Source organism: Protopterus annectens, chromosome 1.part0 (genome assembly GCF_019279795.1).
Source record: "Protopterus annectens isolate FY-2018-M chromosome 1.part0, PAN1.0, whole genome shotgun sequence".
In the NCBI taxonomy this organism is placed as follows: domain Eukaryota; kingdom Metazoa; phylum Chordata; order Ceratodontiformes; family Protopteridae; genus Protopterus; species Protopterus annectens.
The window spans coordinates 983,428,189-983,455,491 of NC_056725.1; positions in this window are offsets into that span (position 1 = coordinate 983,428,189).

Here is a 27,303-nt window from a genome sequence, read left to right on the forward strand (position 1 = left end):
GGGGGATGATGGAAAATAAATCCACCACATCTATTGTGACAAATTTTAAGTCATGGGAAAAATGTTCAGACTTGACCCTGCTCAGAAATTCCCATGAATCCTTTAACAAATGGGTTTCCCCTCCACATAAAAGTTACAATTTCCAGTCTACGTACTTGGCCAAAGGGGAGATTTTGGAATCTTTTGAAACAACAGCAGGTCTAAGGGGAAATCCTCAGTATTCCTGTGAACTTTGGGTATCCCAAAGATGGAAGGTACCCTAGGAGTGTTGTTTTCCAAATACTTGTAGGTTTCAAAATCTATGACCCCATGATCAAATAAATCTTTGAGAGCCAAATCAATCTTCTTATAAAAGATATTAATCTCATTAATAGAAACCTTATTTTACCTTGAATCATCATGTAAAATGGAAAACATCTTGCCTTCATACAAAATTTTGTCCATCAGGACAATGCCCCCTTCCTTGTCTGGCTCCATAATTCGAATCATAGAATTTTAACATAATTGAATCAAAAGTTGTTTCTCATTAACATCTAGATTAGATGTTGCTTTACTACATTTAAACATTTTCCTTATCTCTGTTTCTATCACATTTTCAAGTTCAAGTTCCTCAGTTGGTGGTGGATTGGAGGGTTAAATATACTTGTTTTTTAGGGAGAACTGACTAGATGTTGAAGGACTGTCACCAAACATATTCTCTAAATTAAGTTTTCTGATAAACATTTTTAAATCCAAAATAACCTGTGTGAGGTTACTTTTTTTCATGGGAACAAACTTAAAACCTTTAATGAATAAATAAAAAAAAATCATCACTAACCTCTAGACTACTGTAATTGAAAATATGAAATCCTGATTGACTCACCACATGAAAATTGTCAGCAAGGAGAGAAGTCTCAGCAGCATCTAGTTCTGGTGACAGTTTTCTCTGTAACCCCATCCCCTCTGATGGTAGGTCCCCCTGTGAAAATGGTTGTTGTTGTATTTATTATGAAGTCTCTCAGATCTACGTGGAAAAGAATCTCAATAAACATGCTCAGCATTCTCTCCAACAAATGTGCCTTGATTCAGTTGAACTGGTTGTTGAGTGTGGAATGTGTTGGAATTATTGTGTAGACTACGCTCAGAATTGGGTGTATAGTTTTGCAATCTAGGTAATGGGTATTGTTTACCTTCCTTGTATTCCTTGGTATCCCTGTCAATTATTTTGTATTTTCTATTCAGTATTTCATCACATTTTTTATCAGTGTGAACCCTCAGCTCATAATATCTATTTTTCTCTAGACTCGATGCCAAACAGTAAATCATTAGTAACCCGTGCATCATAAGTGTCAATCTGTTTCTGTAAAATGTTAATTTCATGCTCAAACCCCATATCTCTGACTCTGAAATCCTGCCTACAAGATTTCAATCTCTCAGAACTGACCGACCAAATAAAAAAGGCGGGGGCACTGCCCTAATCTATTCTAATCTTCTTACCTTAATTTCCCCTCCAAATTCCAATCCCCTCAATTCAACAATACTGAGCTATCAGTTGGTCTACTAAAAATGAATAAACACAAGAATATCTGCATCATTGCCTAATATATATATATATATATATATATATATATATATATATATATATATATATATATTTATATCACACCTGGCAACAACATCTCTACCCTCGAAGATATTCTCTTATGGGCCTCATCTGAAATTAATTATGAAACTTACATACTAGGGGACGTAAATTTCTACTGGAACAAGATCAATAGTCCCTCTCCCTCCCTATCCATTAACCTCTATAACTTTATTCAAGTAATCCTGTCCACCATCCGACCCAATAAAACAAATCCCTCAGGATCCATTATAGACTGGATCCTAGTCCCTCATCCCAATAAAATAACCTACTCTGGCACCATTCCTGACAGCATTAGCGACCACCTTCCAGCCTTCATTCATCGTTCAACTAGCTCTAACCCACATCAGCATCAATACATTCCCACTCGCAACCTTAGCAACTTCAACCCCTCAGCTTTATCAAATATTCTCAAACAAATGAACTGGCAAATCCTAAATACCTTTCTTCTTAATAAAGCTATAGACCACTTCAACTCTATCTTCCTTGACACTCTAATCTCCCTAGCCCCACTAAGAAACAAAAGGATAAAAACAAATACCACTGCATGGCTATCCAAAGAAACCAAACAAATTATGCTTCAACGGAACAAATCTTGGAAGCTTTACCAAAACAACAAACTGCCCAAAACCCTGCTTGACTACAAACAACTCAGTAACCTAGCAAAATAGTGAATCACTAAAGACAAAAAAATCATATTATATTAAGCTCCAGTCCAATAATAAAAATAACCTCAAACAATTCTGGAAATCAATAAACTCCCTTCTCAACCCTGGCTCCAAGAATAATCCCTGTCCTGACCCAAGAATATCTGACCTTGAATTAGGCTCCAAATTTAATTCATTTTTTTTATTGAAACTATTTCTGACCTGACCAAGACCTCCCTTAACAATAATCCACCTATCCACCATTCGTCTTCATCTAACCTCCCTATGTTTGAGCTTAAACCTGTCTCTACCAATCTCATAAATAAACTCTGATCCAAACTTAAACCTTACTCCAATGCTCCTGATAATATTCCCTCCTCCTTCCTAAAATGTGCAGCTGACAGTATACACTCCCAATCAGCATCATAATCAACAGATCTTTAAAGGAATCATATGTACCCAAACTCTGGCGTTCAGCCTACATTCTTCTTCTCTGCAAAGGAGGCAAAAACACCAACATCTCAAACTTCTGGCCCATTGCTCTGCCCTCACCAATCTCCAAAATCTTAGGAAAAATGTATCCACCTACAACTTATGCCTTTCCTAACACAAAACCAACTCCTTACATCAATCCAGCATGGCTTCCGTCCAGACCAGAGCACTATAACCGCTCTACTCTCCATCTTAGAAACTGTCAACCAAGCCCGAGATTCAGGACACTTAGTTTTCACAGTTCTTCTTGACCTTTCTAAAGCTTTCGATACTGTTTCCCATAAACACCTTATCTATTGTCTCTCAAACCTACATCTCTCACCAAATACTGTATCCTGGTCCTCTAGCTACCTGCCAGACAGATCTCAGGCAGTCAAATGGAAGAACACCACCTCCTCCTTTCTACCTACCCCAAGTGGCTATGCTTTTTAACATCTTTATCAATAACTTTCACTCTGCTATTCCTGATGCCAAAGTTATTCAATATGCAGACAACTCTATGTTAGTCTGCTCTGCCTCAAACATCCCTGAACTACTGACTAAAGCCCAAACTGCTTTTTCAACTACTGAAAATTGGATGCAACAAAACTACCTCTCACTAAATGCAAATAAATCTAAAATTCTACTATTCCCTCCCTCTAAGACGTTCTGTTATGACAAAAATTCATTCAAAGCCCTTAGCCAAACTAACTCTCCCATAGAAATGGTCCCCTTCGCAAAACTTCTTGGCATTGCTATTGATGAACACCTCAAGTTTGATATCCATATTCAACAAAATATAAAGAAAACCTACCAAAAGTTAGGTATGCTTTATATGAACAATCTCTTTCTCTCAAACGCTACTAGACATACTTTGGCTACTACTTATCTTCTCCCATCCCTGTTACATGGAGCCCCTCTTCTTACTAACCTGACCTCTACCATCACCTCTAAATTAGAAAACTGCTGTAATAAGATCTCTAAATTTGACACCAGATCCAAATATTCCACCCATCACTGCCTTACCCTTCATTCTCTAAACTGGCAAGAACTCTCTAATTACCTAGACTACCTCCAACTTACCACAGCACACAGACTTGTATCTCACCCGAATAAATGTCCAGCTCTAACAAACATCCTTCCCCCTACACCCCTAATAGACCTCTCAGATCTGAACATCAAAACCTAGTTACTATTCGCAAACCTAAACGACCTGCTGGCCAACTTCTCCTCTCTTTCTCAGTAGGCAAATGTAATTCTCTCCCTTCCACACTTAGGACAATATCTAACTCAGAAAACTTCAAAACCCAGCTTTTCACTCACCTGTCCTCCAAATGGAAATGTACTTGCTTTCACCCTATCTAATTCTATTTAACAAATACCCTGATGAAGTTTATCTCCTAGGTTCCTAATTTCTCTAATACCCCAATAACAATTTCCTTGAGTAGACTCGAGCTCGCTGCAGTTGCTACTCAATACACAATTTCAACTTTGTAAATATTGTAAATAGCATCTTACTTCAAATGATTGAATGTAAAGTGTTTCCTTTCTTACTTTAAATGATTGTATGCATAATGTTTCTACACTTCATTTGTAATGAAGGTATATTTCAAATGAATCTCTACAGTACAACCATCAGATATATCAAAATTATCTTTGTGGATCAAGTCTGATACTGTATGTAGATATTTGTAAACTGTACTTTATCCTGTAACTTCCATACTTTTGTAACCTTACTGTTTTATGTTTTATGGAGCGTTTCTCTCCCGGGCCTCAACTGAAAACACACACACTTGGGCCCAGTGGACTTCCCTGGTTACCAAACTGAAATAAATAAATAAATAAATTCTTACAATGGCCCTCAAAATGTCAAGGCCACAGTTATCAAATATATTTAAAAGTTCTTTGTGAAATTCACTCCCATTAACAACATTGTTGGAATATTTATGTATCCGAAGCCCTTTAGGTACAATACATAACTTTAAACACTCATTTAAGTATGCATTGTCAATACTAAGAGATTTGTACCTTAAAAGGGCATTGTGTAATTTGTTTAAAGTGTCTCTGTAGGTGTCAGATGTATCAGCAGAAGCTTGTAAAATGGTAGGTTTACAAAACAATCCCAAAGTCATTAATTTAGGTCCACCTGTGGTCAAATAACAGTAGTGGATTCAGTCGCTGTATCTGTGTGTACATCAGAATTAGAATGCAGACATAAAATAGTTGGTGTAGTCTGTATGTTTGACCCAGAAGCATGCGCATTCATGCCCAAAGCAGTTCCTGAAACTCAGTTATTTTTGGTTATTTGCACATATATGATACCCTGACGGTGTAAACAGATCATAAAAAATCATCTTGCTTGTATTAATCGTTTGGATGATCAAGATCAACAATATGGTGTTTGACAATAACAAGCTAAGAATAATAAAATATTTTGGGTGTTAAGTTGCTATGCAACAATCCAAATTACTATAGGAATAGTTCATTTAATCAGGAATTGTGGTATGATGCTTACCAGTAGGAAATAAGTCCAATAAAACATCTTCAGGTTTAGTTATATATGCATATAGCCCCTGATGTTAATAACCATTTGAATTCTCAGGAATTGCATTGAGTATCCGAATATATGGAGTCTAAATAGCTGAAGACATGGACAGACTTGAAGATTGACATTTCTTGGAATATTCCTTGTTCCCTGAGGTATGGTGATCTTGGCATTAGTATCTCTCTCTCTCTCTCTCTGAATATATATATATATATATATATATATATATATATATATATATATATATATATATATATGTTTGTGGGATGGGGGCTTGCCCTCCTTCCATATCAGGTGTGCAGGGTGCAGCTTGCCCCCATTTAAAGGAGAAGAGTGGTGTCTGATAATCCTTCTTCTCCTGTACATTCTTAGTTTTCAGTATTTCTGGACTTGGTAATTTGAGTCTCACATTTTCATTACGGATCTCATAGTGTCTTTAGAAACGAGATGCTATGTTTCATTTTCCTTTAGCCAAACTGATAAAGATGTAATGTCTGCTAATATATCCTCTATGTATTTTATGTTTAATTTAATACTTCTGACATAAATGCTCATTGTGGGTTTTATTTTTAACTTGCTATCTTAAACACTGCATGCCCAGCTTGAGTGTTGCCCAATGTCTCTAAAGCAAATTTTTCCCAATTTGAAAACCGTCAGATTTCAAGGCTATTGTACTGATGAAAGTATTCACCCGAAGTACACCATGAATGCCGGAGTACAATGAGGAGTTATGGAGCTTTTGCATCTTATCTTAAAGACCTAGTTGAATTATTTGTGGAAAAACACTAAAAAAATGATTTTTAAGTAATTCCTATTTAATTATTTCAATGCATTCATTTCATTTTATGTTATTAGAATTGTTAATTGCATTAAGACAAAATCACCTCTATACTGGTGATCTAAGAAGAACAAATATGTTACTGAAATACTGAGATAATATTTTAATTTTTTGATAGCAGCCAATTAATCTATTAGGTCATAGGAACTCCAAGGCAAATAAGTCTGAAGACTATATGCACATTGCCAAATACTGCCATCTATCAGTACCCTCTCTCATTTGTAGAAATGAAACCCATATCAGGGCAAGGATGGACATGTAGTTTCATAGCTAGTCATCAAGGCTAATCTTGAAGGAGGCAAAGATTCCACTCATTTAAACATGCTAGGATGTTTTGTTCCACAGATGGGAAACAGTTGTGTAATGACTCATTCCCGCCAATATATTTTATTTCTGTGTTGTTGAAGGTTCATATACTTGACTCATGAGTTTGGGTAGCTATCTATGTGAAGGTATATTATATCTGTTAGGGTAGAGTTTTAATGGCATGGAGTGCCAGGCATAGATCTCTATGCAGTTATCTATAAGAAACAGAGTATAGGGACATTCTATTCTGTACTGATAGCTAAGGATTTTTTGGCCAATAATCTTTTTTTTTTTATCATGAACCTTTGAGGCCACTCTAGCTTCTTGAGATGTCTGACTATCTGCATTTTTTAAGAATCATTGTACTCAAGAATTGGTCTAATTAGGCCTGAGTTTAGAGGGTCAATAAAATTAACTTCAGAAATGAGTTGTGCTAGACAGAAAACTCTCATAAGTTTATTTGTTTATAAGTTACAGTTCCCAATGATGTGTCCTTAGTCATTAACTCACAGACTCCAAAAATTTTATTAAAAACTCTATCACCTATCTATGTGTCCAAATAAGCCTTGAACATATCTATACACGTTGACTCCGTAATATCATTAGGAATAACATTCCAAATCCTTGGCAAGGTCTGAGTAATAAATCTGGTTCTAAATACTGATTTGGTCATGTAAATTTTGAAATTCAAGTTGTAATATTTATGAGCAGCAGAACTGCATCTTAAATCAAGATTACACAACACTTGCTTAATGTCATCCTTTTATGCATAATATGCTAGTGTTAATTTTTCCCTAAATTATCTATAATAAATTGAATGCAGTTGAAGCCTCTTAAATCTTTACATATAACTCATTTTTTATTGTAGAAGTACTTCTAGTAAACCTGTTTTGTTCTTAGTCTAATTTATATAGATACAATTAGATAGGTATTATGTATCTGACTTTGAATATATATAAAATGAATTATATGCAAGCAGTGGACTAATATACATTTTGCAATAATTCTAAAATTTTCTTTGGCTCATGTAGTGAAATATTTTTCAGCAAATATCCTAATGCCTCATAGCTTTATTTCTAATTATGCGCAAGTATGTTTGAAAACAATTTATTTGTTATGACAATACCAAAATCAAGTATTTCATAAGCTAATGACAAGGGTACTCCACCAAAAGATAATGCTCACATAGGTAAACCAAACTATATAACATGAAACTTGCTGTTGTTAAGTTTTAAGCATTTTCTTTTGCCCAATCTAGTCATGCTATCAATATCACCATTTACATACAGTAAATATAATCCTCATCTGATGTTGCCAAAAAGAATAATTTTGCAATTGGCAGTAAATTTATTCATCCAACACTTAGTACCTAATTTGATATTTCCAAATTAAGCAAAAAGCCACAGTACTAACCAATGCAGGATTCCCAGCTTTGATGATATGCTACCAATGATAGCATTTACCACAACCTGTGGGGTCCTACTAGTAAGTCCGTTTTCAGTCCATATTGTAATATAGTAATTTATTCCATTCTTCTTTAAAACATCAAGATCCTTATTTCATCTAAATGCAACATTTCTACTGATAATCTCATATATATGGCTAAGCTAACAGGTTCATAAAAATCTTTTAAGCTAGTAAGACTCAATGTGCCCTTGCAAAAAACATGCTGATAATATTAAAACTGAACCTTGAATTATTAGGTTGTGACAAAAATTGTAATAAACATCTATCAATATGTTTCTAAAATGAGCATCAAGCTTATCATCCTATAATTTTGAGGCAGTGAAATGTAATCCTTATTAAAAATGGAAATTACAGGAGAAGTTTATTAAGTGTTTGATGCATAGTTATTTCTAAGCATATTGCTACACATTCTGCTTAAAGTATTAATCAGTGAAGTGTTGACCTTAGTTAATAAAATGCCAGGTATCTCATCAATATCCATACCTGTACCCTTTCTGATGCTATCAAGAGTAAGTGTCACCATGCCCTCAGTAATCATTGGACACCATTCTAATATTAGTTTATTACCTAAGTAATCTAGATGTTGACTAACTGGAGTATTTGAATAACTAATGAATAATTTGTTCAGTTAATTTGCTCTAACTGCTGCATTATCAATTACATTTTCATTAATCTCCAAACTCTTAACTGATGTATTTAACATTGTTTTTATTGTGTATATATTTATAATAAAGATTCTTTTTGCATTATTTTGAGCCAAACTAATTTCAGAAGACTGTAACATAATGGCCTGACTACAGTGTCCATGTGGAGTGGGTATGTTGCTATTTTGGAAGTTGTGAATTAAGCATGATTGCCATGGGTAATGATGCTGTACTTTTTTGCCTTCAGTTTGAATCCTCTCTCTGTACATCATTGAATTGAAAGGACTGTTTCTTTCTGAAGTACTTTCTGTCAATGTAGAAACTGATGATGGCACCTAGACTCAGTCCTCATCTAATCTAGTTAGCTAGACGTCTGTGTTTCTGATCTGGGAGTCAGAAAGGTGTATACAGCAAAGGAGATGTCTTAGAACTGAGATCAGTAGCATTTTACTTAGTTACTTTCTTACTTTCTGAAGTGGACTTGACATGTTAATTATATGAATTCTATCTTTCAGCCAGTGTGCAATCTATTTTAACATTTAAGGGTCTATCTTCAGTTTTGTTTAGCTTGTTAACAATTCCTGAATGAGTACAGTATCACAGTCGTTGGCCAGATTCAGACTGTCTGTGCACACTGAGTGAACATTTTCTAGTACCTCTGTACATTTCTCATAGATATTTATCAAACTGATTAGATGTATGTCCTTGACAAAAACAAGCTGTTGTGAGTTCAGTTATATGAGATTTTTAATATCATAGTTTAGGGGTCATATGTGATATGTTTCATGACTTTGCAAATCTGGCCAGTTAGTATGATTTTTCTGTAATTCCTGAGGTCTGTAGCAAAGCTCTCCTTTGCGCAGGGGCACTACTACAATTGTATTACAAACCTCATGCACATATAGTTTTCCTAGGAGTAAGTTAAACTAGTGCATGAGGTTTCAATGAGGGCATGTCTACTTTTATTAATTGGGTTGTTGTGTCTTTTGGCTTTTCCCGGTTAGGGGTTGCCACAGCATAACTTCGGTCCACTAATGATTGGCAGCAGATTTTTATGTGCCAAGTTGCCAGCCCTGAAGCACAACCTTCAACGAAGGTACGCCCATTCAAGCATGTCTCCACACAGAAGACGCTCTAGCTGAGAATCGAACAGGACAATGTCTTACTGTGAGGCGACAACGCTACCACAGCACCACAACATTCTGCTAAATTCTTTGGTCTCATGAAAGTTTATGTTTAGATTTAGAGAGCACAGCCAGAATATGTTCCATGGTGATCTTACAGGATAAGTGTGACTCAGTGATTGTACAATTTCTGTATGCAGTTATGCTAACTATGCTTAGCTTGGTATACAATATAAAAGTTAATGGTCAAGAAAGGTACTTGCATACAATTACATAAAAGGGCAATGCAGGACAGAATGATGCACACCAGATTATATCACCAAGATTTGCTTTATGCTTATACTGGAAACAAGCAAGTCTGCCTGAAGCAAGTACTCATTTGAGGGACATATAAAAGTTTTCTGTTTATTAAGAAAACAGTTTAAACATTGCACATTCATAATCATGAGTAAATCCCCAAGGCAAAGTGCTAGAAATGCATATGTCTACATACTAAGGATATTTTTTAAACAAGATTTTGATACATGAAGTGATTCCATAGGGTCATAAGTTCATAGGTTGCTACTAGGCAATTGCTCCAAACTAAGACCCAAACACAATACAGCTGTTACAAGGCAATTGGCCAGGTTGATTATTTTAACTTATCGACTGGATTTTCCACTACTTGCTACTCCAATTTCCATGAGGGTTTATGGGGTTAGAGTGGAAGTATACTTGCAGTTACCCATCTACTCATTCAAGCTGTATTTGAAGAGGATGAGAGAATTGCTTTGCTTAATGATCCAGAGAGGAATTCTGTGATCTGTCATGCAGGCAGGTTTGGTTTAGGTTATGGTGAGGGTTAAGGTCTTTAGTATGGGTGTTTATGGTGTTTTGTGTTTTGTGACTGTGAAGTTGGCACTCTGGACTTGGTCATAGGAGGACTTTTTAAACCAGGCACAATTCATTCCTAATGAGCTTGTTCAAACAGAGCAGAAATAAACAGCTGTAAGGTAATCTGAATAGGTAATGCAGCATAGGCCTTTGATGTTCTTTGTGAAAACTATTGGGGCCATTCAAGTTGAATCATAGTCTGGACAGGTGCATCCCAAAGGGAGCACAATATTGAATTATGGGCTCTATAATGGAGCAGTACAGATGTATGATCTATCTGTCTGTCTGTCTATAGTATTTTTCTATCTCAAGTCCTCTAAAATCCTCAGTCATTATAGTAAAACTATAGAAAATGTCATTTCATTCAAATACCTAGGAATTTAGTTAGACCCTTTCCTAAATTTCTAACTCCATCTGGAATACATAAACAAAAAAAAAAATAATAATAAACTTTCTACTATTCAGGGTTAATAGGATTTCACCTTTTCCATCCAGACCCAGTAGAAAAGCCATAGGTAAATGTATCTTACTGGTTCAGCTGGATTGTCTCCCTGCAATTGCTGCAGCCTCTAAATGAAATTTATCAACAGTTCAGTCCATCTCCAATGCCATTTGCAGATTCCTCACTCTCTCTTCAAAAAAAGAGCACCACTATAGAAACATTGATAAACCTAAATGACTACATGTGAAACAATGTACTGACTTTCTACTTGCCTCTCAACTAATCAAAGTTATCAAAGTGCCTCCTTCCCTCCACTATCCTTTAGGCCTCTCAGGGATACAGCAGCATACAACCAATCTTAATCATTCACGTCCTCTCCTCTAAACTCCCCAATCCTAGGCTTCACTGCACAGGCAATGCTTTCTCAGCCCTTGGTCCCAAACTTTGGAAATCTCTCCTTTCTCTTCTTAAAGATCAATCCTTTTTTAATTGTCCAACCCCAAAATGTCCCATGTGGTACAAACTAAGTCTTTCAGCAACAAATGTATGTGGACATTGAATAGGTTGAGCCCTAGCTCATTCAGGTGGACATCATTATCTATGTACTAGACAGGGTCCATGTCATTAAAATTGTTGTGTTCCAGCAAAATATATACAGGTCTTGTGATAACTTAGGTCTCATATAATTTATAGTTTTAATGGGCTTCTATATGGTTTTCAGTCTAAGTGATTTCCTATGTATATGCTTTCATATGATTTCAGACCAAACTATTATGACCTTTGAAAAACATTTCTTGATAGATAACCAGTACTTCGCTATAAGTGATGGTAGTGCTCTCCTTGGAATGCAACCTAAATATTTATTATCTTGATGTACCAGTACAACCTAAAGTATTGCCCACTCTTCAAGTAGTTTGCTCAGGATATGTCAAAGATTAATCCTTGATATGCCCTTCTGACCATTCCGGTACAACATCCATCTTTTGGCATCAAGCCACAGCTGGGATCCAGCAGGACAAAACGCTGCCTTCTTCTCAGCCCACTAGACAAAAGACTGGTCTATCACAAATACCCTCATACAACCTGCAAGAAAAAGAAAGAAAATATATTAATAACCATCTACACCTTGGTGATACAAGTAATGTAACTCTTAGTACTCTGTGTCCACTAGCCTTTGTCTTGATAGTTATCTTTCCTTATCTAATGTACCCCAGGTAGGCAATAGGTAAGCACCTTCTTCCACGTTTGATTAACTTACATGATACCTTGCCATGGATCATATCTGGAGTCTGGTTAATCTGAACTGAGTGAATAAAGTCTTTGATCTAGGCCCTGAATGTCTAATGATTTTCAATAAACATTCATAATGTTCTGTCTGCATCTGCAGCAGTAACCATCATGAAGTGTAATTATGGCCACTACATTGTTCTCTGCTACACTCAGTGAGCTGATTCTAGCCCCCATTTGACCAGTCAAATTAATGGCTGTTGTGCTGCCAACACTACTGTTTGATGTCCTTTTAGCCTTTGGGCCATCCTAGGCCTCTCAAATCAAACTGCGATCTGTTTATCTGAAATAACCACATCCTCATGTTAGGCACTGCTGCACCCCACCACTTTCATTGTCCATTGGTTTCCCCACTCTAAACTGTTTGTAGTATAGAAGAGGGGCAAAATTGCAACATCACATGGATATCATACATCTTAATGTTTTTATATAGCTTGGTTAGCAAGATAAGTAAACAATCCTCACTACTAGACAGCCTGTGATTCACTTTGTGTGCTTGGGTCCTTCCTTAAACTTTGAGTAACATAGAGACTCTCCAAAGCTGGAGAGTTCTTGAGCCTTAAATTCAAAATTCACAGCTGCCATGTAGACTGTAATAGTCCTAACTGATCCTCCCATAATCCACCAGTGTACCAAGTGTTCTAAAATTAGGCTAACACTGGCAGCCTACTTAGTATATGCAAATATTGAATTCAGAAACAACTAAAATGCTTTTCAAGCACAGCTGCATGATGTAAGCCCCCATGCCTCTGAACTTGAATGGATTTATGTACAGCTCAATTCTGAATTGGTAACCCAGTCATCCTGACAGAATGACATCTCATTGTATTAGGCCAAAAACTGCATCTAAACTACCAAATCCTGTCTAAACTTTCATAATATATGACTCTGAGATGATTCACTCTGGATGCCCACTAGCTGCTCTATGCCTCTGTTTAATGCCATCCTTAGATCAAGACTGCACAATCAAAGGTTATGAGTTGCAACAATTGCAATATATCTCCAACTCTGGGCTTGCTTCTGCTATGTGATTTCCAAACCTAGTTGGAGAGCTTCCATAATTTAACCTGCAACAACCTAATTACCTGTGATGAGATGTCACTTTCTAAGCCCTAAAATGTCAGTACTTTAGTTGGCTCATCTATTTTATCATAGTCATCTGGAACCTCCACTGTTTCATGCAGTTCTTGAAACCATCTGATTCCTGTTTGAGTAGCATCTCTTTGGGAGGTCATCAGGCTAAAGGAATGCCATATGTCATTGAGCCTTTGACTCCCAAATCCACAGCAGTAGTATGCTGAAATGGTCAAACATTGCACAAGCTACTGCATACTTATGGACATGTCCTTATTGAAAAGGAATTACCACCATAATTTCATGTCCAATACATACCAGTCATCAGGCTTAAATGAAATGTTGACTCAGTATCGATTTTATACAACCACACATCCTTAAAAGTCCAGGCTAATGTAATAGCTTAATCTACTGATACATTCTGTAGTTTTACTTTTGCCCTCTCTGCTGTACTGTTCACTGACTCTCCTTCAGATAAAGGTAGGTGATATAGAAGTCTGAATCTTTCTGTAATTTTTGAGGTAATAAACCTAAGAGGAATATTTGTAATTCAAAAAAAGAAGGACTGGTAAAAGGCCCTACCATTCACCCAGCTTCAAATGAATCAATGTTTATCCATGATTGACTCTAAGTTTCTGCAAACTTTCCCTACTAAACATGTATTTGTTATCATCAAAAAAAAAGCCATTCCTAAAAAATTCTAACAATTCCTTTGCAGTTCAACTGCTTTCATATCCTAGGAAAAATTGCTGCAGTCCCCGACTTAACAGAGATGGTAATGACAAAATGTCTGAGGAATCCCGCCAAGAAAACTAAACCCTTTCTGAAAGTGCTATTTTCTGTGTTATTGGTGCTTCTAAATTATTCCCCTCAAGCAGAATATCTCTGAGGACCCTGAGGAGTTGGAAGGGGTTAGGTTGCCCACTTTAAAGATAGTGATTGCCACATGCGTTCAATCACAATGTGTACAATTATTTCCAAAATGACATGTTTTCCATAGGTTCATGGGTAAGTTCCAAACTATCTGCCCTTGCAGGCCATTTTAAGCCTAGCCAGTTTCCCCTTTGTGCTCACAATAACATATCCCATTTGGTTATTGATTCTCCTTACCCATCCCATGGTCAATAATTACATGTTACTCCTAATGGGAATAACTGGGATCATACAATAGATCATTTGAGGTGTCCACTTGCATCCTCTTTTGTTAATTGGCAAACATGCCCTTATCTCATTTCATTTTTTGCCTCATGCATTCTTCTTGGTTGCTACTTGCCCAAAATAACTGCTAACTAAATCTCAGGTTGTCTGAGCTCCCATTTTAAGGAAGTGTCCTTTGATTTATGCTTCTTAAAGCAATGATCATACGAGAACCATGATAAACCTCTGCTAACTTTCTGACCCTTTCAAATATTAATGGAATTGGTAAAAAAAAGGCAGCTTTTGGCTATGGTCAACTCAGACATTATTGCCATTTAACAGAACCCCAAAACTCAGCTGTCACATAACATTACACAAAAGGTGGCTGGCTTTTGTTTGCCCAGGACAATTGCAGCCACCATAGAATCCTCTTCCCAGAATATCAGCTGCTATTATTCTCCAAACATCATCCTCATAGACAAGTTCAAACAAGTCCATGGCTACTTATGAGATATTTGCCATGATATGCTGCAGCAGTACACTACACTCTGATGCTGTGGGGGGTCATTCCCCTAGCATTGTCCCTGGGATTGTTACTGGCATTAATGACATTCCTGGATTCCCCACCTGTCAAGACAATAATAATGCTGCCATCACTCTCTATTCTTCCACTACTTTCGGCTTGGTAGTTGGCCTCATCACCCACTCCCACTTTTCTTTATCTTTGAACATGACTTGCTATAATCTGCTGAACCCCACTATGTCTACAGTATAAATCCTTTATTGCTGGCATGGTGCCTAATCCTGCCCCAATGGTTATTAAACTAGGTATCTAGCATGATGCTTTACACTGAAAAAGTATTTTCTGTCATCTGATAAATACGCATTAATTCAGTGAGGCACAAACTATTTCCAATGTAAATAACTATAATTAATAACACAGAAACAAAATATTAGTGAAGAAAGTAGTCACTAGAATAAAATAAGGACCTCATACCATGCCAGGTACCAGTTAAAAATAGCCAACAACTTCATCTTCATTACTTTATGTTTGAAGTATAACAGCATTATGAAATCTGACACTGAATGTAAAAATTCCACAATAAATATATAAATAACATGCTGAGGCTAATACCTAACCAAAATTGGGTAACCTGATTCATTCAGTGTACCACAATCTAAATTTAAACCATAAAGGCATGCTTACCTTTTTTAATACATAGTGTGTGCATCTGCTTTATTTCAACCTTAGCCAACTACATGACTTGGCCTCGTTCAACAAACAAATTGAATCTCCCTTCAGTTTTCAGGCCTACCCATATTAGCTCCCTCATAAAGCTAAAATTTTTCCATCGTTTCAACCTTTCTTACATTTTAAGTAAAACAATTATTGTTATTTATTTATTTATTTTTTACTTGCATCAATATTATGAACCGGGTCCACGCATCGAATAACAATTTCAGCGAATGGCTTATCAGAAAACATTGAAATCATTGAACATGTTTATCTCTGAAAAATAATTCATCGAATGGCCATAGCTGGCCAATAACCAGGAAGTGCTGTGATGCATAAGGTAATCTAAAGAAATCATTTTATAAAATTGCCCTATTCCCCACTGTAGTGCGATCTCAGGGTTGGTATATATAGTTGGGGGGGGGGGTGCATCCTCCTACCTTAGTTGATAAGGTGTTTTTATTATCATTCATCATGTTGGCCAACTGTGGTCATTCGATGAATTATTTTTCGAAGATAAGCATGTTCAGTGATTTTAACATTCGCTGATAAGCCATTCGCTGAAATTGTTATTCGATGTGTGAACATAGATCCTTATGAACCACTTATTCTTTCACATCAACTCATTGCTTCTTACAAGAGTATAGTTGTCAGGAAGGCAGAGTTCCTGTGTATCCTGTAAGTGTATGCTCATCTTTACAGGAGACTTCCCAGACTCTTGAAACAAGTATATCACTGTTTTCAAAAATCTTAATTTCTGAAGACCTGGTAAAACTACATAATAAAATTAAAGCACAAAAGTGGTGTCCACAAGCTCATATGATTTGCTAAGCATGTCAGTGAAATGGTAAGCAATAGACATTCGGAGCTAGAGTTATTAAAGAGTGTTTGCAAAAGTTTTGAACATTTTTCTATCTCTATATTTACATTAATAATGCAAAACAGAATGTAATAATATCTTTTCGAGGTGGTGTCTACAAGCAGTGTGTGCTAGCAAAAATTGACATTAAAACATGGTGGATAATGTGTAGGCATTCTGAGATTATAAATGCTCTTCTGGTAAAGCAGTTATGACTTCCTGTATTTTCATAACTGCATTAATTTCATAAAAGACATGTGACCTAGAGGGGAACAAATGGCAGCATCTTATACAAAACATTAAGGAACACAATGTTGTCATTACACTTTACATCTATTACAAATAGTTTTGCAGATTAATATTGTTCTGAAATATTGTGAAATTGCAATATGTGTAATTTGAATAGAGCGGATAATATCAAAAATAGCAGTCTGCTATCTTATACATCGTTGGAAGGCTCCTGAAAAGCTGAACAATTCTGGCACTAATATCTTGGCTCTGAATTGTATATTTACAGAGATATAGCCCTTTGTTTGATCACAACACTAGCATTGTTTGGCAAACAAAATACAGATTTTCTTTCATAAATCTGCAGTGTAAAATCAACATCTACCAGTTTATAGTCCATTGTCCACCAAAGAGCTATTACATTTTACAGTTTTTGTAACTGTCATAATTTATTGGATATTGTACATCTAATGAAGTTTGTTTTCAGTAAAGGAGTTTGGAGTAAAGCTCTCCAAAAGCAAATGGCTTCCTGACTTGAAATATCTCAGGAAGTAAAGGTGTTAATTAGCCACCTGCTGATCAGGATTAAATTAATAACCTAAGGCTCTTTTCCTCACCTCTACATTGGCTCATCAATAAACAGGCTAGGCTTCTCTGAGTAGTTCAGATAACTAGGGTCAAATCGACATCTTGGTCAATTGGATGCAGAATTGCCAGCCCAATTGCTTGGTTAAGTTGATTATGTCAGCACCTTACTTCCTGTACTTTACCTGATCAAAGCAAAAAATGATTAGAACTCCCAAGACTCACTTATATTTCATGCAACCTACCAGCCTTTTCCAAAACCTAGGCCATCACTTCTTTGTGTGCATAAAGCTAAACATCCCATATTCTTGACTGACTCACAGCTATCCTTTCTACCTTACGTACTCTCCCCCACTGTCCCCTCATGTTCTATTGCCTGGTTGTCAGTTGCCAAACTACTTTGGTCAGTGCCAAATGCTGTCTTGCACTGGATCTGAAGTTCATCAGTAATGATTAAAGATGTGATGTCAATATACTAACAATATATTTGACAGTTCTAAGTAGAAGTTAAGAGAGTAATCATTCAGTGACTTTAGAAAGTTAAATTACATTACATATGGTGCACAACATATGTTTCCAACTTGATAACAACTTTTCACATTCTTGTCTATGTGTTATATTAATTGTACTACTTAGTAAACCTAGCTAATGATAATTCATTTACTGCATTTTATAAGTAACCAGTGAACATTGTTTCACAAGAATGGATATGGTAAATATATTTATGATTGCCATATAGTTATTTATTTATTTTTTTATTTGCCATTTGTTAATCAGGTTAGTCTGGCTGGGCAGATGCCCTTTTTCAGCAGAGACCCCAAGGAGAAAAGCTCTAAATACAAAATTCAATTTGTTACAATGAAATACAAATTTAAACAAACATACAAGGAGAATGCGATTCATCTTATACAAACTTTGAAACAGACAATCTTAAAATACATGAATTGAAGTGCAGTAACAGATTAGAAAACAGGGAAGGAAGGATATGTTTGCAAAAAGGACGGAGAGAAATTGGGAAGGAGGGAAATATAATATAGGGCTTTAGAAGGGTCTTTTATCTTGCTGATATAAAAATATTACAACTGAGTGAATTTCTACTTATCTTGCTAGAACTCCATTTGTGCCTGAAGGAGAGTGCTTCTTAAACAATCTGAATTACAGAGCTACATAAGTATATTTTCACACTTTATCTAACTGTTCAGTGTTTCTTATCAGTACTGCATTGTTTTTTTACTTATTTGTGTCACAGTTCTGCACTAGTTTACTGCACTGTTTTTATTTAGTTGTTTGAATGAATTATTTACTTTTCTGTGTCTCACTTAGATATTTGCTAATCGCTGGTTGAATTTTTCGTTTTTTCCACTCCCCCCCCCATCCAACTGCTGTTGTGTTCTTACACTTTGTGGCTTTTTGCTTTGCCTGCCTCTAATGTAAATTTGATAAGGGACATTCCTCCCACTCCCAGCTCATTAGCTCATTAGCTCATTATATCTAATACAGAGATCTTTTGGGAAGGTCAAACCCTTTAGTTCCTTTACCTTGAATTTTCTTCTGTTCCTCCTCTCTCCCTTTCCACTTTACTAAAAAAAAAACACTTTCCCCCAGATTCAGCAAGCTCTGCATGGAGTGCCTGAATAGTGTCAGAGCTGCTGCATACAATATGGCTGACGAGCGATCCAGGAACGAGCCCGCGAGATGTGAGCGAGCGCACCTACTCTATTCTCACACAGACACCACTGCCATATGCTAATTACCTCATTTGCTGGTGAAAACCATGCAAATGAGGTGAATTAGTGATCCAGGAAGCAGGCAGGTGTCTGTGCAGGAATATGTGACCTGCAGAAATGTATTCAGTTACTAACTGAATACATTTCTGCAAATTACAAAACAGAGGCATGACAGCTCAAAAAAAAGCATATATTCAATGTAGTAGGCATGCCAATGGCCAAATATATGGCATGTTCTCCCATCCCTTACAAAGATGTGTCTGGAGTGTTTCTCCCTGCTCTACAGAAATTTGGCTTTGTTTTGTTCCAAGTCAGACTAGTTTCCTGGTTAACAAATGTTTAAAAATAACAGGCATTTGAATTTCAGACTTCATATTCTTCAGAAAGTACATGGTAAAACAAAACCTTTTATTCTAGCAATTGTATAAGTTTATAACATGGATATTTGAAATTTGCCCATATTTGTGGGACTGTATTCCCCCATTATTGGCCTCGTCCAGGTATTTTGTGCTAAGGTTGAGAGCTATGGTGAGAACTGAATTCACTGAATATGTTTGGCAGCTGTATTCCCACATTATTGACTTTTTTCAGGTGTTTTCTGCTAAGAGGTTGACAGCTATGGTGAGAACTGAATTCACTAAATAGTAGCCATTTAAGTTTGTCTTCCTCTGTTTCAGCTGATTTGGCATAGTGGTATATTTCTCTGACTGTTTTGCACAGGGTCCCCTGGGTTCAAGATGTGGCAGTGAAATGTATGGTGGTAACACAGCATTTTATTCTAGCAACTTTCCAACATTATACAAGCAATGTTTAAAATGTGTCCCTGGTTTTTGGCCTTTTGCCCCCCCCAATAAATTTTGGCTTTTTCCAGATATCTTGTGCTGCAAAGTTCAGAGATACAGCTGAGTGTCGAGTAGATTTTACAAGGAGCTGAGAGCTGCAGGGGAACAAAAGTTTAGTGTTGCTTATGCAAAGTCTGCTTGCATTGTTAATAACACAACTTGCTTTTGATGCAGAAGGCTGTGGGTTCTACTCCCACAGTAGGTAGATGCATTGCTGATACTGTACTGTGTTGTAAAGGGGGTGGATGCTGCAGTCCTTTTTGGCAAAGATACCTAGTAACTATGAACCTGTTATCAGTTTGCTATCCATTCTCTATTGTGGTATTACTAGCTTATCATTTTTTAATGCATGCAACATAGGCAATTTATTCTTCAAGGGCAACAGGCACTTTATTTGTAGATGAAACAATGACATATAAAGTTGTTTGCTAGCAGCAACCTCTTTATTAGTTACAGATTTCTTTAATGTGGATTTTACTACTTCAGAGATTGTGCATATTTACTGATACTGGTGGACTATAGAAGGTGGAGTAGACGTTTTATGATGGAAATGTTCTGAATTGGGCAGTTTTGTCATTGGTGCATGCATTTTGTTTCATTGTTTACTGGAAAAATGTTCAAAACAATAAATTTAAAATGCCTCTAACAACTGTACTTTATTGTACAAGGAATATAATGTAATACAGTCAGGAAGGTATATCAAAGAGCATGTGTATGTTTCATATTCAAGGGGCCTATGATTTTGAAAACAGCCCAGAGTTAATCTTTATCTGCCACTGGTAAAATGTATTTTCTTTGAATGTGGGTTTCAATGCTGTTTCAATGCATGTGAGTTTCAAGGGCAGAGAAGTTTTAATGCCAAGTCTATTTTCATTGTGAGACTGCATTGCTTTGTTTAACAGATATCTATTAGAGTTTGTGTGTAAAATGCAAAATAAAACTTTCAAATGAAATCTAAATCATCGCAGAAGTAAAGCAGTATGCACATTACAGTGTTTATGGTAAATGGGGCAAAATAACCAAGGAATGGGACATTGGAATGGCTGCAGGGGGGAGGCTCTATTTGACCATGATTTTGTGAGGGGGAGTAGCAAACTCAGACAGCCCCGGTTGAACTATACCTCTCAGTTGTCCATATTTTTGCAGAATGAATAGATATTTGCTTCTTATTTTTGGTTTGTTCCTCAAAAAATTAGTGGTTTTCTAGCAAATCATTTAGGAATGAAGTTGCTAAATGACAGACATCGAGTTTCAGACGTCATAACCTTCAGAAAAATGCATGCTAATGCAAGACCTGCTATTCTATCAACTGTCTTAAGTTTATATAAGAGCAACGTTTAGTAGTGTTTGTATGTTCCCCCAATATATTTGGCCTTGTCCAGATTTCCTGCATTAAGAGGTTGAGAGGTACGTGCAAATCGCTTTGTAGAATTAGGAATATCCATACCTCTCAATTGTCCCCAATTTTGGCTCAAAATGTTGCTCTCCCCTAATAATCCCTCCTCAAAATGGCAATTTTGGAAGAAAATGTGGAGGGTTTACAATTATATATAAATGAAATGATCAGAGTTATAGATTACTTTTATTTCAGAAATGCATGTAGATGCTCTTATTTTGTTAGCTGCTCAAGTTAACAGTGTTAATATCTAAAAGGTGTCCCTTTTTTGACAAGTTCCCAGCTGTATTGTGTGGCAACTTTATATTTTTGCATCACATTTTTGGTCTGTTTTTCATAAACTTGTGGTTTTCTGGCAAATTAGTGGCAAGTCATTAAAGATTGAAGTTAGAAAATAATGGCAGACATTTGAGTTTCAGATTTTATACCCTTCAGAAAATTCGTACTAATGCAAGATCTACTACTGTTCTATTATCTAAGTTAATAAGAGCAATATTTAAAAATTGCCCTTATTTTTGGGCCTGTGTCCCACTTCTAGTTCTACGTATGGCTTTGTTCAGATTTCTTGCTCTGAAGTTGAGAGGTATGAGTGTCAGAGCCATCACTGTCAGCCAGAGACATTTCAAATTATGACATACTTGTTGCACCCCACTCCCCATTGTAGTGGCTCTGGATGTGTCCAAGGAAGGCAAGGAGCAGTTATGCAGTGTAAGTGTGCAGAGTATTCCCCCATCCAAGGTAGACCACAAGTACGACCATGGTTTTTCATCTGTCCTTGATTTTGCAGAATGTTCTGGTTTTCTGTCAGATTTTTATACTGTTGATTTATGCTTCTTATTATTCAGGAAATGCATGCTGTCACAGTGCCCTGTTGCTCTGTTTAAGTAGCAATGATTTAATGAGCATCAGGTAAGCTTGTCGGAGATTGTAAGATGCAAGTAAGCTTTAATAAGCACACTGTTAAATAATTACCAGCACTGAAAGCCTTTTCGTTGTTGCCATTCAGAGAATATTTACATAACTAGATAATGTATAAGCCTTGGGCATTGAAATGCATATGACAGTATTTGTAATAAAAGGACAGGATTACAGTATTTTCAGAAGCTCATTACATTTATTGGAGACTTGCAGTCATCTTTGCAGGCTTGCCCGTAAAATAAACAGAATGCCAATCTATCATGTGTGGTCCATAACTTGTGCAGGAATCCTTTAAGCAATTTATCTTGAGCTTGTTTCTTGTTTGCTGTTCATTTTTTACTTTGATCATGTCTTCCCCATGAAACAAGAAGATAGTTGTATCAGGCAGCAGGTCTTTTTTGGATAAGAAACATTTTTACAAGTGGGGGTATCACAGAGATTGCTACTTTCAGCATGCTACTTGGTAATTTTATAAAGCTGAATATAAATTATAATTAGAACTGCAGTGCAAGGAGTAGTGGTTTGAGCTGAGTGCTGCTTGTTTTTTATACTTGATTTTGACTGGCATTCCAGTAATGTATTTAAAAAGTAATTTATTTTTTCATGCCTCACAACCTGTTTTCATCTGGATATTAAGTAAGTTGTCATGTAGCCAATGCATTGAAATTTTTTTTCTTCTACACTTCATTTTGTCTTGATTGGATTCTCGTAATGACTGTTTGGCACCCAGGGCAGAGTATTTTATTAAAGTTCCAGTTGTTGTGGTTTTGAGCATAGCTCCACCCTTTCTAGTTGGCCACACCCCTTCCCAGTGGCCCCACCCATTCAGTTGTCTCCTGCAGCCCTCCTTTAATTTGATGTCACCAGCCACCACTGGTATTCATGTATCATATGTAAACTCAGTCCTGTCAAATGTAAAGTTGTGTGTGACTGAGTGTGTGTGTTTCCAGAGGAACGATTTATGGCCCATTCACACACACTGCACTTCCTATTGCCCATGTTAAGACTCCTGCTGATGTTGATCACCTTGAAATAACCCTGTGGGAAGTCTCAGCCCTATAATCTCCATGGCGCTCACAATAACTGCATAATACTGTAGTGTAGCATACCAGTTAGGTAGAAGTTCTAATCCCAGACATGGCAAATGTGAAACTGCATGTGTTTGTGTGAGAGAGAGTGTGTGTCTTTGCTGACACCTGATTTTGTGGACATTCACACTTGCTACTCTTCCCTTACCCCTCCTTCAGCACTGCTGCTGATGTCACTCACCTTCAAAGATACCTTTGGACAACTTTCCAGCATATAAGCTCAGTGGCACTCATGATAACTGTGTAACACCATAGTGTAGCATACTAGTTAGGTAGGAGTTCTAATCCCAGACATGGCAACTGAGAAACTGTGTGTGTTTGTGTGAGAGAGTGGGTGTGTCTTTGATGACACCTTATTTTGTGGACATTCAGACTTACTACTCTCCCCTTACCCCTCCTTTAGCACTTCTGCTGATGTCACTCATCTTCAAAGATACCTTTGGACAACTCTCCATCATATAAGCTCCATGGTGCTTGTGGTAAATGCATAACACTGTAGTGGCAATACATAGCTAGGGAGGGGTTCGAAACTCAGTACTGGCAAATGTGTGTGTGTGTGTGTGTGTGTGTGTGTGTGTGTGTGTGTGTGTGTGTGTGTGTGTGTGTGTGTGTGTGTGTGTGATCAGTATCCTGTGCGGGTGTTGGTGTGATTGTGTAATAACAGGATCCATTACGGAGCGGGTTTTGCTACATTATTATAATGAGTACATATATGTCCCAATGTCCACATTACAAGGCCAACAGTTGCAAACACCATAGAGGTTGGTGTAGACAATCCACAGCCATAAATGTCTACTGTCATGTACAATGACTATTTGACAGTATGGATTAGTGAACAATATAGGCAATCCTTATAATACTCTGAGACCACTCTCCACCCACGGATCATACATAAACACACTTGGCTCTTTCTCTCTTTCTGTCTTTCTTCCTTTGTTTCTTTCTTTCTCTCTCTCTCTCTCTCTCTCTCTCTCTCCCTCTCTGGTAGATGTAGAAAAATACATTTGTTTTTAATAGGCAGCAGCTTGACCTTTGTAGGTAATGCTCATGATCAGCTGATGGCCTGTGCATGAATTGGAGTCGCCCACTTGATTATAGCACATGGAACAGTTGTGTTATCATTCCTATAGCCAATTGCATGGAAACACACTCCTATAACTAAGCACTTCATGTGGGTGTTTACCCTTTTCTTTCACTGTGAGCAGGACCTCATGTTGGTGTCTGACAAACAGCATCACAGAGGGTAGTTGGAAATACCTCTTACAACAAACACTGTGGAGACAGGCCAACAAACTGGAGGGGGATGTTCCAGACATGGGGACAGAATGTAACTATTACCATTCGACATATGAAGTAATGTTGGTTTAATAGGGTTTGTGTGGATATGGCTGTCCTATATGATGTAAAGTCTGGCATGACAGTGTTATGTGGTTGACAAAACTTTCACCTGTAGGGCTATCTGCAGACTGGCCAGAGTTTGGAGGCTTAGATTTGGTGTGTTACTCACACATTGTCTGTCTTTATAAATGCAGTAGCATACTCTGATGATTGCAGTAAGTAAATGGTAACATCCATGTATGTTACTGACTTCATATCCCTCAGAAGAGACATGTTACAACAAACCCTGTTACACCAGCAGATTTCTCAGTTTATAACAGCAATATGTCAATAGTGGCCCTGTGTTTTTGCCTCTGTCCCCCAAGTCTGTCACCCTTTGTCCATATGTCATGCAGTAAGAGGTGGATATATACAGTATATCATTATTTACTGACATCATTCCTGATATCAAGCCAGTGATATATCAGACTGCCAGACATTTTATGTATAGGAGGCCTTATATTTGAGGACAAAACCTGGACATTCTGTTGTAGTCTGTACAGTAGTGAGGTCTGTGTACTAATGGGGATTGTTGACAGAGTGCCAGTATTGTGTTGCAGTGTATTGTGAATATGTTATTTGGCCTGTGTACAGACTGGGGTATATATCAGTGTTCTTGGTCCTATTCTACCTGACGTTGCATGCTGCTCCAGTTTCTGGTACCCTAACAGCTTATATGTTTGTAGGGTCAGACTGAGACATGTCCCATACCACAGTCAGGCATCGGACTACACTGTAAACTGGGCCAGTATATGTAGGGTTAGTGTGTGCGTGGCAAATATGATAATGGGTTTTGTTCACACAGTCCATATACTGTACTACTAATTAGGCTTACCATTATGTGACTGTGACTGTGTTGAGATTGGTTGTGAGTATGCACTTTCACACTGGTGTCTGTCACTCCGTGCTGTTACATGCCTGTAGTGCCTGCTAGATTTGCAATTACATGTGTATTCCCCCATAGGAAAATAGGGATAGTGTTGTGGCAGTCTGCCTGTAGTTTAGACAGTGCTTGGAGACATGCCTAGCAGCTCAGTGTATATACCCTAGTGTGATGTTATGTTCATATATTTGTCAGATGTACTGTTGCCTGACCACCACACATGTTGTGCATTACTGATAAAGCAGTGGGATGCTGTGAAGATGTATGTCATTGACTAGTAGGAAGTATGTGGTCTTGGGACCTGTGGTCCTCCAGTTAATATATGTTAGGACAGACAGGAGGGTGTGAATGCATCAACTGTGTGAGCCTATCTACTCCAGTATTTGTGAAATATCCCCATTTTCATGGCTTTAAAAATCGTCTTTGTCAGGCTTGGTCCACATTTCTTGCACTAAGGTGTTCTGTGTATACCTCTCGACTGATCAGATTGTTTCAGATTGTCCATGTTTATTGCTCATATATCTGCTGCATTCCACAGAATCTTTTCTGTGATTTGTGTGGTACTTCACTATGATGAGTTTGTGATGTCTGTCAGTAATTGATGGTGTACATGTCAGGTTCAAGAGAGTCTTCCTTCACAGCATGCATGTTGACACAACCCCTGTTACTGTAGCAGCATTCTACATTTATAACTGCAATATGTACTGTACGTTCCCTTGCACTAAACAGTTGAGAGTTATGGTACTGAGGTATGACTCCACTTCATGTTATGGGCATATGTTATACACACACACACACATATATATATATATATATATATATATATATATATATATATATATATATATATATATATATATATATATATATATATATATATATATATATATATCCTTTTTATGTGTGAACATGAGTATTGTATATTCCTTCTCAGATGTATGTCACCATATTTATCTGATATACATTTAGATATGAAAACATGACTGATACCACACTATTTCCACCAACAAGTAGTGAACAATTGTAGTAGTCAAACCAGTTCACTATTATTCAGTATGTGTACTGAATGATATATTTGAAAAGCAACAGACATTCGTACTGCTCTGATGGCTTAGTCATTAAGTGCTGTGACTATAGTGTACAGGGTCCTGGGTGCAAGACCTGCATTGACTATTCATTTTTTGTTGGGCAGAACAACAGCTGATGATGACAGGGTGATTAAGGAGCTTTAAAGTGGCTTTAAGCAGGTTTTCATGGGTTTGCACGATGGTAAGCACTGCTAAAGTACAGTTAAATGGATATGTGCTTACACCGTGTAAGCTTTACTTACCAGTGCAGAAATCTGCATAGCATTTACATGTAAGCAATGCCTAAACCTGTTAAGCATAGCCAGGCCCTTGTAACCAGTGATCACATTCCAGTCTGATCAAATAGCAGGGTACCAAAAGACTGCCAAATTCCAGTAATAACAGCCACACGGGTAAAAAACACACTCTACAAAGCTAAGAATGCAGCATCCATGGGACCAGAAAACATCCCAGGCTGTGTGCTACATGAACTACAAAATGAACTGGCACCTCACCTAAGTGTCATGTTTAATCATAGCCTCATCTCAGGCTTCGTGCCCACTAAATGGGGCACAGCTACAGTTATCCCACTCCATAAGGGGGGATCCACCTTGGATCCTGGG